The following is a 10,940-nucleotide window of genomic DNA, read 5'->3' on the forward strand; positions in this document are numbered from 1 at the left end:
AATGTCGAGTTTTTTTTTTCTCTTTGCTTCTTTCGCTAAGATTTTCATTAGATGCCTTTTATTATATTTGTCTTATTCAACAGACTGTCTCATTGAAGATTTTTTTTTGTATTAGTTTGTGATTTCTTGTAAAATGACAAGAATTTGTGAAATGCTGATCGCTGATTGGCTGGTGTCGGATTCGGTCGTTAGAACAGAGGCGGTCTGAGAAAAACATGTGATCTAATTTCTCTCTGAAGATCAAAATTATCCACGTCACACAGAAATATTTCTCCTCGAATCGAGCTATTAATGAGATGTAATGTTTTTGTTTGTCTATTTTGTTTCTGGAGTCATAAAATGCCCCCATTAAATATGAACTTCCCAGTTTGATGAAATTATACTATATCACATGATTTCTAAGATATTCGATAAATATTAATAATTTATAATAAATCGAAAACGTAAATGCTTTGACTTTATCGTAATTATATTAGATCGCATTAGTTGTTGAAGATTTTACCTAAAAAGCATGAAAGTGTTTTTCCCAGGTTTTATCATTTTTAGTGTTTCTTCAATAAAAGGGAATGAGGTTTTTTTACCCGATTTTATATAATTACGTATTCCCGAGATGGAGTTCAGAATTATTTATTTATTTTATTATTTGTTATGTTATTTGTTTATTTTGTATGGTAATCTTACTGACTGTCAATGCATTTTGTCCAGACCTTAACTATAATTCTTGAGTAAAATCATAAAATGAAACATATGGAGATAATGAACAGTATTCAAGATCAAGAGTCCATAAAACAATACAAAAAATAGGAGCAGAACAAGCACGGACCTCTAAAACATCAGAGGTGGGATCCTTAAATTTCTAAGTTGTTTTACTTAAGGTCTAAGATATAAACTAACAATTGATTCGAAATAGCATCTCAAGGTTCAATTATTAAAGTAACACAAGAAATTTTGATCTCTCATATTAATTGGAGTTTAATTTTTTATAGCTTTATAGATTAGAATAATAACCTTCAAAAATTAAATGTTTAGAAGCAAATTTTAAACTAAGGTTTTCCTTAAAGAAAAAAAAAATGAATAAAACAAAATTGTGTCCACCAGGACAGATTTATGATTCATTTTTTTTTATTTATGACAATGACATGACTTTCAATTTTTATCACTAAGGTCATGGGCCTTTTTCTAGCAAAATTGTTTCTCTCAGTAGATTCCTCAAGCATGATAAATTATAAAGTACGGTTTTTGACATCATATATGGATAACTGCTTGTTTCAATAAAAATAAAACACGTAAATTTTACATACCTTTTCACTGATCCTTTACAATTTTTTCCTTTAAAATTGTGATTACATGTATACAGGAGTTTTGACAAGATATAAAATTCCGAAGTTGATTTTTACAAAAATTAATAATAAACTACAAATTTTTATTAACAAAAATTGTTTTAGAAGAGGTGTACAAATCCACATATAGACATTAAAAATACTGCACACATTCCAATGGTATATCCAATGTGTCCCGTTATTATAAGTTATAATTTTTTGTTTTTATTTCAACAAAGAGTTTATTTAATAACTTCTAGAAATGACCCGTTAAAGAAGTTTTTTATTGAAAAAAAAAACTTCTGAAAATGAAAAGAAGTTTATTAAAAAACTTCTAGAAATAAAAAAACATTTGCAGTGACCTCCTTTTCAACATTTATTAAGCTCAAAAGTACATACATTAAACAATACAAATCAGGATCAGAGCAAACACGGACCTCCAAAACATCAGAGGTGGGATTAGGTGCATGGAGGAGTGAGCATCCACTGCCGACCGGTAAAACCTGCGGTGTGACTCTTGTCATGATCCGAAAATAACAGAAACATCTGACGACAATTCAGTACATGTAACTAATGGCCTAACAATAAGTGTGAAAAACGTCAGTCAGCATTTGACATAATGATAAATTGTATTTCCTGACTAAGTCATTAAATCGAACATACAACTTACGAAGTGATAACTTTTAACGAGACTGCTGATATTCTTGTTTCAGCAATTTGTTTGTCAATAATTTACCTCGTATTAGAAAATGTTCATACGTAGAGCATACTCTTACGTATCGAATCAACTGAGATGTACCTCATACATGTATGTAATGAAGGCTGAAGATGAAGGCTCATTCTTTAAATTGTATTTAACAGGAACTGAGATTTAATTTTACAATACAACTTGTACTTATATATATAGTTCCCTGTCTAAGAAGATTTTTTTTAAAAAGATATGTCAATTTTGAATACCGGTATATTCCTAACAACCAATTTATGAATTTGAATTACCATAATATCTTATTGGATTCCGAAATTCCATTAAAATCCTTACAAACAACCTAAGATATAACAGTAAATGTTAACTCCTTACTAGGATACCAGTTTTAACAGAAGTGATGGAGAAACTTCAAAAGTATTATTATTAATGTGCAACTATTTATTCGAGATTTGGTGTAAATCAGATGTGGATACCTCAAAATTTCAAGGAACTTTTGGAAAATTTGAAATCACAAAATTTTATCAAAATCAACCATATAAAAACCTACGACTTTACAACTTTATATACATGTATGATAATTCCCAACAATAAATTAAAGTCCACGCTTTTTGACATTATTGACAGCTGCTTTTTCAATAAAAATTGAACTTCTATTTTTACTTACCTTGTTTTTAGTCATTTATCGTCAATTATCAATGGTTATGTCCATTCTTATGTCGATATGATATGACCCGGTGAGCTTGAAATATACGATATCATAGAATCTGACACATCTATTTATAATTTAGGTATTTTACTATAAAAAGACGATAATGGTAATCTAACAACAAGGCTCTATGATAAACGTGATGACTTTTTAACTCCTATTACTTATATGCAGCATTATACATGTACATTTATGACTGGTTCGATACGCAAGAGCATGCTCTACGTATGAAAGTTTTTTTAAGAGGTAGTTATTCACAAACAAGTTGATGAAACAAGAATTACGACAGTCTCGTTTAAAATACAATCATCATTTAGTCAAATGCTGACTGACGTCAGTATTTACACATTGAATTGTTGACGGATTTTTCCGTGTTATTTCCCGATCATGACAAGGAGCACACAGGGTTGTGACCGGTTGGCAGGAGATGCTCACTCCTCAATTGCACCTGATCTCACCTCTGGTGTTTTAAAGGTCCGTGTTTACGCCGGATGCTCTTGATTCGTATTGTTTAAGGAAAGATGATACAAACATTTATTTTATGGAGGAGACGTTTTATCTTGTTACAGGTTTAGAAAAGTAGATAATTCTTTTTTTTTCTCCTAAGACTTGTAAAAGGAAATTTTTCTGGTTTTTTTTTTATCATTTTGTTTTTCCTTATATCGCAACATATTTCATGTTAATCTTATGGATAATGAGGTGTATAGTTGATAAAAAAAAAACATTTTTATTTTCTATAAAAACCTGGTTAATTTTCCTTTTTGATGTTCAGTGGACTAAGGTTTCAGAATTTTGAATGTCATTAATCTTGCGCGGCCATGTCAGAGTCAAAATGATTCTTTTAGTTCTCTGAATCCATCTTACATGTACCTTCTTCACAGTAACACAATTATATTTAGACTGAGTCAGGACATGTCCTGTAGATGTGATTCGAAATTTCGCCGTCTGGCCAGTGGCGCAGTAGATAGAGCTTCTGCTCGCGGAGTAAGGAGTTGATCTTTACGTCGCGGGATCGAATCCCACTGTGGGACGTGAAGACCGATCCTTCTGATGAGACCGTATAAACCGAGGTCCCGTGTCGCAGTAGGTGCTAGCACGAAAAAGATCCCTCACTGCTTAATGACCCTTAGTGCCTAGTATAGGGCAAAATTTGTAGCTCTCTGCCGGCAGGTGGTGGTTTCTCCCTGCTTGATGAGTGAATTTAAAAATTTTCGAGGTGAACATTAAACAACTTACAATCAATCCTTCCAAACAAAAAAGAACAAACATTCTGTTTAAGGAGTAAAAAAAATAATTTTATTAAAACAATAAAAAAGAGACATTCTGTTCATTCAATCCCAAATCACTGTAAAATATCCAGCAGCTAAAACAGTTTATAATTGGTCTGGCGATGTAGCGATTGTCTCCTCAACTTTTCCTTCCTCCTCCTCTCTATTTCCTCCCTTCGTTCTCTGGCTCTCTCTTGCTTCTCTATCATTGCAAGCTCCCTTTTACCTGAAAAAGAATCATTTTGGAACACAAAATAAGTATTTATCCATTATTTATACATTTAACTAATTAAAGAAACTATAGGCTTTCCTTAACTCTTAGACCCTAAATGTGGTGGCAAATTACAGATACTTCTACATTGTTCTTACGTTTTAAAGCAGCTTCATCCTCATTCTCTTTTCTCTGGAGTCTTTTGTTCAGAAACAATACGTTTGTCCACATCAGCTCTCCTCCACCAATTACTGGAATATGAAAGGCAACCCCTCCCCCGCTCACTTTGGCTTTGATTCCCTTCTTCTTCAGAATCTTTTAAAACCTCTTTTGCTGTTTTTTGGTGCGAAAAGGAGTTGGAAAAGGCGCAACTTTACTATGGAAGCAACCCATTGTGTTTATTCTGATTTTGTTTCTATATCACGACATCAGTTATTATGACGTCATCTTAATTGTTACATCATTTATACTGTTACGTCAAGAGCAAAATAAACAGAATTCAATAGAATAAAGAAGACAGAAAAAATATGCATTGAAATAAGAGCACTTAATATTACAATATTTAATGATTATTAGCTCACCTGAGCCGAAGGCTCAAGTGAGCTTTTCTGATCAAAATTTGTCCATTGTCTGTCGTTGTTGTCGTTGTTGTCGTCGTCGTTGTCGTTAACTTTTTTCATTTTTGACTTCTTCTTAAGAACCACTGGGCCAATTTCAACCAAACTTGGCACAAAGTATCATTAGGTGAAGGGAATTCAAATTTATTCAATTGAAGGGCCACGTCCTTATTCAAGGGGAGATAATTTAGAAAAAGTGAAAATTTGATGGTATGTTTTAAAAATCTTCTTCTCAAGAACCACTGAGTCAGGAAAGTTAAAACTCATGTGGTACCATCCTCAGGTAGTGTAGATTCAAGTTTGTTCAAATCATGACCCCCGGGGGTAGGGTGGGGCCAAACTGGCCGACCAAAGTTTTACATAGGAAAATATATGAAAAATCTTTAAAAATCTTCTCAAGAACCACTGTGCCAGGAAAGTTGAAACTCATGCGGTATCATCCTCAGGTAGTGTAAATTCAAGTTTGTTCAAATCATGACCCCCGGGGGTAGGGTGGGGCCAAAATGGCCGACCAAAGTTTTACATAGGAATATATAGGAAAAATCTTTAAAATCTTCTTCTCAAGAACCACTGGACCAGGAAAGATTAAACTCATGTGAAATTATCTTCAGGAAGTGTAGATTCAAGTTTGTTCAAATCATGACCCCCAGGGCTAGGGTGGGGCCAAAATGGCCGACCAAAGTTTTACATATAGGAATATATAGGGAAATCTTTTAAAATCTTCTTTTCAAACTTCAAAGCCATGATTAGTGATATTTATATGGAATCATCCTCAGGTAGTGAAGATTCTAGTTTGTTCAAAGTATGACCCCCTGGGGGGTTAAAATTCAACCCCCCCCTTTTACCTCAGTAAACTTTCAGGTCTGATTTGATAAGTGCTTTTCCTAGCCGATGTTCTCAGGTGAGCGCTGTGGCCCCTGGGCCTCTTGTATTTAATATTTATATTATTTATTAAAAAAAAAAAATACCGGAACCGGTCCTTCAGATGAGACCCTATAATAAGAGGCGTGAATCTAGAATTCTCCCCGAATGTGTGCATGTGGAGGGGGTGGGGGTCTACCTGAATCTAAAAAAATCCAAAAAAAAAAAAAAAAAAAGACATCTTTCCTTTGGAAAACTTGAGGGGGGGGGGTCATTTAAATACTTTTAAAGCATATATACCTATGACTATTCATACCAACAAAGATTTCAGGAGGGGTCTGGGTTTTCAAAGGGGAAGGGTACGCTGTATATGTGGTCACTTTTACTTCATTATTTATTATCTTTTAAAACAAAAAATAAAGAATAATCAAACGTGCTGTGATGTATGGAGTCTGAAAATGGACTTCATTGTAAAGTATAGAACTATTGTAGCTTCTCCCATTGTTAGCCTTGTTTGGGGTTTTCATTTCTTCTTTGTGTGTGTGTGTGGTAGTATACGGTTTCGAAGGGACAGGGTGCGAAATATCATTACACCGTCAGTGCTAAAAGCGGTAAGTCCAACTCAGTTGCAATATATCATCAGTAACCTAAGTAAACTGAGCATTTATATGATAGGTATCTTTTTTATTCTATTTATCTCAACATGTTCAATGTGAATTTATGAAAAACAAAATAGAGACTGACTTATTTATCATGTTTATAGAATCTACACATATTATTCGAACTGTTTTCAGATAAACCGAAAGTAGAATGTTTTGCTTTATAAAAATATTGTTTTCCTGTTTAAAATTATTAATAATCTTTATGGTTATATTGCTCATTACAAGGGTTATTTGAATACAGAAATTGTTGTTTAAAAATGATCAACTTTACAAGAAAATAATTACAAAAGCTAATATAAAAAACAACGAGTCAATATATACATATATTCTTAGGGTTATCTATCTGTTTGTTATAAAACAAATCGAAAAGTAACAATAAGAAATAAACAAGGTTCTTTAACAAGGCTCTGTCCGGGTATGTGTGCCTTAGGGATCTACCCCAGCCATGTCAATAAACGGCTGTATCCCTTTGTACTGCACAGGCTGCAGCTAGATACAAGATACACAGCTTGTATGTACAGTGAAATGCCACTGTATTTTCAATAACAAGCCAAACACAATATAACACTGTACAGTTGTATTAATACGTTGTATTTCCATTAGTGCACTCTTCAGAATAAGAGGCGCATTTAGTCGTCTGACTGGGACAGCATGGCATTGCCGATGATTGCAGATAATACAAAACATGTCAGTTTCAATCCAATTATAAATGTTAAGTACATTTTTTATTCTAACTAAAGAAAAAACATATGTGAAAGAGCGAAAACCCAAACTTTATCGTCCATTAATAAAAATACATTTCCGAGGTGTGTAAATTGACTTTAAATGTACCATTACGATAAATAGATATACATACGATCACCAACAAATGTAAATTAATATCCTTGTCATCTCTACTCTTGATTTAAATAAAGTCCACATCAATAAAATATTTCATATGGATTTTGTAAGGATTTGTTCATCGGCATTCAACGTGTTGTTTACATGTTTATGTTACGTTTGTCCCAAAAATCCCGCGAGATTTGTACATTCTCCAACTTTTTCACAAAAGAGCGCACTAAGAACTATAACTCTTCTATAGTGGAAATAGAAAGTATTCACAATGACTATTCTCTTTATTCCAATCACCGTACCCGTTAGAGGACCTTCTTCTCTGACAGCCAACGCAGAATGACAAACTATCTCGGATGCACACTTATATAATTGATTGCGCCCATGACAAAAGGGCCTTATGGCATTTTTGCTAGAACAGAGAAATAACGTCATAAAGATGTGACGTTGCAGACTGACGTTGAACTTCGACGCAGAATTTTTTTAACCACGTGTTTTGACGTTTGACGCATCCAAAGTTTTTATTGCTGTTTCCAACATGTGGAATTTATTTTCATTTATAAATAAATTTAAACAATATCTGAATCTCCCAATCCACTGATTTTAATATATATAAATGAAAATATTAAGAACTGGTTTCTTAACAAACATATCTATTACACATCTCTAACACCAACAGTTTTCCTACATCAGTACATCTTCGCTAGCGATTGCCGAAGATGAGAAGCTGTCGACAAGGTGCTTTTCTGATAGAATAATCAACTTATATACACTAGATAGATAAATTTTATTTACATATTTATATCAGATTTAGGATGCATGTTAGACGGGGTATATTGTTAAAATATTGCAAAGGAAGATTGTCTTCCTTTTTTGAGATCTCGATATACATTGCAATCGCGTCAATCACATGTAAACAATGATCCATCTGTGCATACTACTTTAACTTTTGTTAAATTGTTTGTACTAATGTTGAAACTTAACATACATCTTTTATGTTTTTACAAATTAAACAAAAATGTGTAAGAACGACAGTAAACTTTAGATGTTTGTATTTTCTATAAATAAAAAATAGGAGAGATAACTCTGATGTCAACAATCGATATAACAGGGGTACCAGAGAGGAACTTTCATTTGTATGAATTTGAATTTTCTCCCGGATTATAAAAGAGATCTTTTGACCAAATAAAAACACTTTTAACTGTCAGCATAATTATGATTTTTTTAATAAACAATATTGTTGTACTTTGGGAACAAGGTCCCGATAATGTAGAAAAGGAAAAACAAAGGGAAAAAAAGGAAAACAGTAATTATTAAATAAACAAACGTTTATTTAAAAACGTCTGGGTCTCAAAATGTCTGGGTTTTTTTAAAATCTCTCATCCAAAGCTTTTTTTTTTTTGCATGAAATGATTTAATATTGAATTTCATTTTTAAAAAAAATAATATACATTTAAAGTATCTAACGTATCATGAATCATGATTAAATAAATTAAATTTAAAAATGTTGTTTTGTCTTAATAATTTTCTTGTTGCACTATAACACACTTCAATTTAGAGAAATTAAAACAAGCAAAAAACATCCAAATAAAAAAAAATGTTTTAAATGTCCTAACTTAATTGAATAGAGCTGTTCAAGTAAATCTGATAAGAGAGAGAGGGCAAGAGAGAGAGAGAGAGAGAGAGGATGGAGGGTATAGATAAAGATATTTATATAGAATCTATTTATCCTATATTGAGAAGTGTGAAACTCTATTGAAAAAGATAAGTTTTCAAATCAAACAAAATAATACAATACTCTAAAACGAAGAAAAAATTCTTTTTTGTTATTTAAACTACATGTATGGCTATTTACCGGTATTTTCAAGATCTCCGAATTTAATATACATGTATCTTTTTGGTACTTACATGGTGTTTTTTTTTAAACAGATTTCAAATTTTTTAAGAATTATCTGCAAATTAATCCCTGAAACCATGAAGAACTTTGTCTTTCACAAAAGCTCGATCAGCATTGAATGTCTCCTAACAGATCAATTATCATGCAAAAAACCATTTCATCACTGGACTTATAATCTCATTGCAGTTATCAATGTGGAATATATTGTTTAACCTGCCATCAAATTATGGTTAAATATCATTATACTTGTATAAGTACATATTATGATTTTGTTTGTTTTGATTGACAAAAAAAATCCTTATAAATCCAGGGTCGGGTTTTATTTCTTCATGTAAACGCTGACATAAAATAAAATTCAATGCTGAAAATACACGACACAAAACCGCAACAACATGCTTGCATTTTGTTTTATTTTGGCCGCAGTGCAGGGGATCGGGGTGTCCTTTTATATCTCTGTAACATGTAAGGCTTTACAAGGCTTAGCATATATCAAAGCTTCTGGCACGGGAACAGAATGGAATTCATACTCTGTAAAATTCACTTCATAAAATAAAAGTAGAAAACAAAATCATTTAAATGAAGGGGAATTTTTAAAATTAAGTCATAAAATAATATGATGAATGTTCTATGATGCTTACATCCCTACAAAAATCTGACATTTTAAAACTCAGCCAGTTCACAGACAATTGTCTGGAAATATATTATACAAAACAGTCATATTTAACTGACTGTATATTTAGGCATGGACAATTGCATAATATTAATTTTTAACCCACCCCTACCCCAACAAAATCTATACATTAAAATGCATTATTCAAAAAAATTACAGGATATAGTTATTATTGATTTGTCTACTGGATATTATTTTGAAATTAATGACAAAAAAAAAATGACGAACCAATTTTGTTCAAAATTCTTAATATTTTGTTTGAGAAAATAATTGTTTAAAAAAAACTGAACGGATGTCGCCCACTGTTCAGGTCTCTTCCTGATGTCAGAGAAAAGCGAAATGTAAAACAAGCAGTAACTCATAATTCTATACACCACTGATTAATTCATAATATATTATATACATGTATAACAATTAAATAATTATTAATAATTAAAAGAGACAATGAGATAAAAATGATATGTACCTGGTAAATATTAAATATTATACAACTATTAATTACCGTAGTAAAATTGCAGAAGAAAATCATTTTACGTTCACTCGGAAAACGTTTGACGTTGTTGAAAAACATGACGTCATACTGAACCTGTTAACGTATCTTGGATAAAAATGAAGAAAAAACCTACTTAGAGTAGACGTAGGACCATGAAAATTCATATTTGGCAACTTCTAACCTTACTCTATCAAAATCCGTGAAAAACTCAAAATGTATAAAAATTGCCATAAGGGCCCTTTTCCCATGGGCGCAATCATATACTCTAGCGCAACATCCGGACTAACTCAGCATTCATCTTATCCCTTATGATAAAACCCGTTAATGACTGAATCCCGAGCCCGATCGTCAAGATAATTATATTTTGATAAATGATATAATAAATCTCAAAACAGGGGGCCTTATTCTTGAAAAAAAAAACCAGTCCTTTTCATGTACATGTACGTACATGTGTCACGTAATCAAGTCCTAAATTTTAAATATTTACGTCAAAACTATAACATTTACATTACACTTATTTTCTGCATATAACATTATATAAAGTGAACGAATGGTAATCTATAGCATTCAAAACACCATCACACGGACAGGGTGACAAACGGTTAAAACATGCATTTTAATATGATGTCACAATCAATGAACGCCTATGAAGTGCAAAGTAATTATTTGATTTTAACACTGATTATATTCCTTATTTTA

Source organism: Saccostrea cucullata, unplaced genomic scaffold (genome assembly GCF_032062105.1).
Source record: "Saccostrea cucullata isolate Sc308-1 unplaced genomic scaffold, CSIRO_AGI_Scuc_v1 ctg2744, whole genome shotgun sequence".
In the NCBI taxonomy this organism is placed as follows: Eukaryota; Metazoa; Mollusca; class Bivalvia; order Ostreida; family Ostreidae; genus Saccostrea; species Saccostrea cuccullata.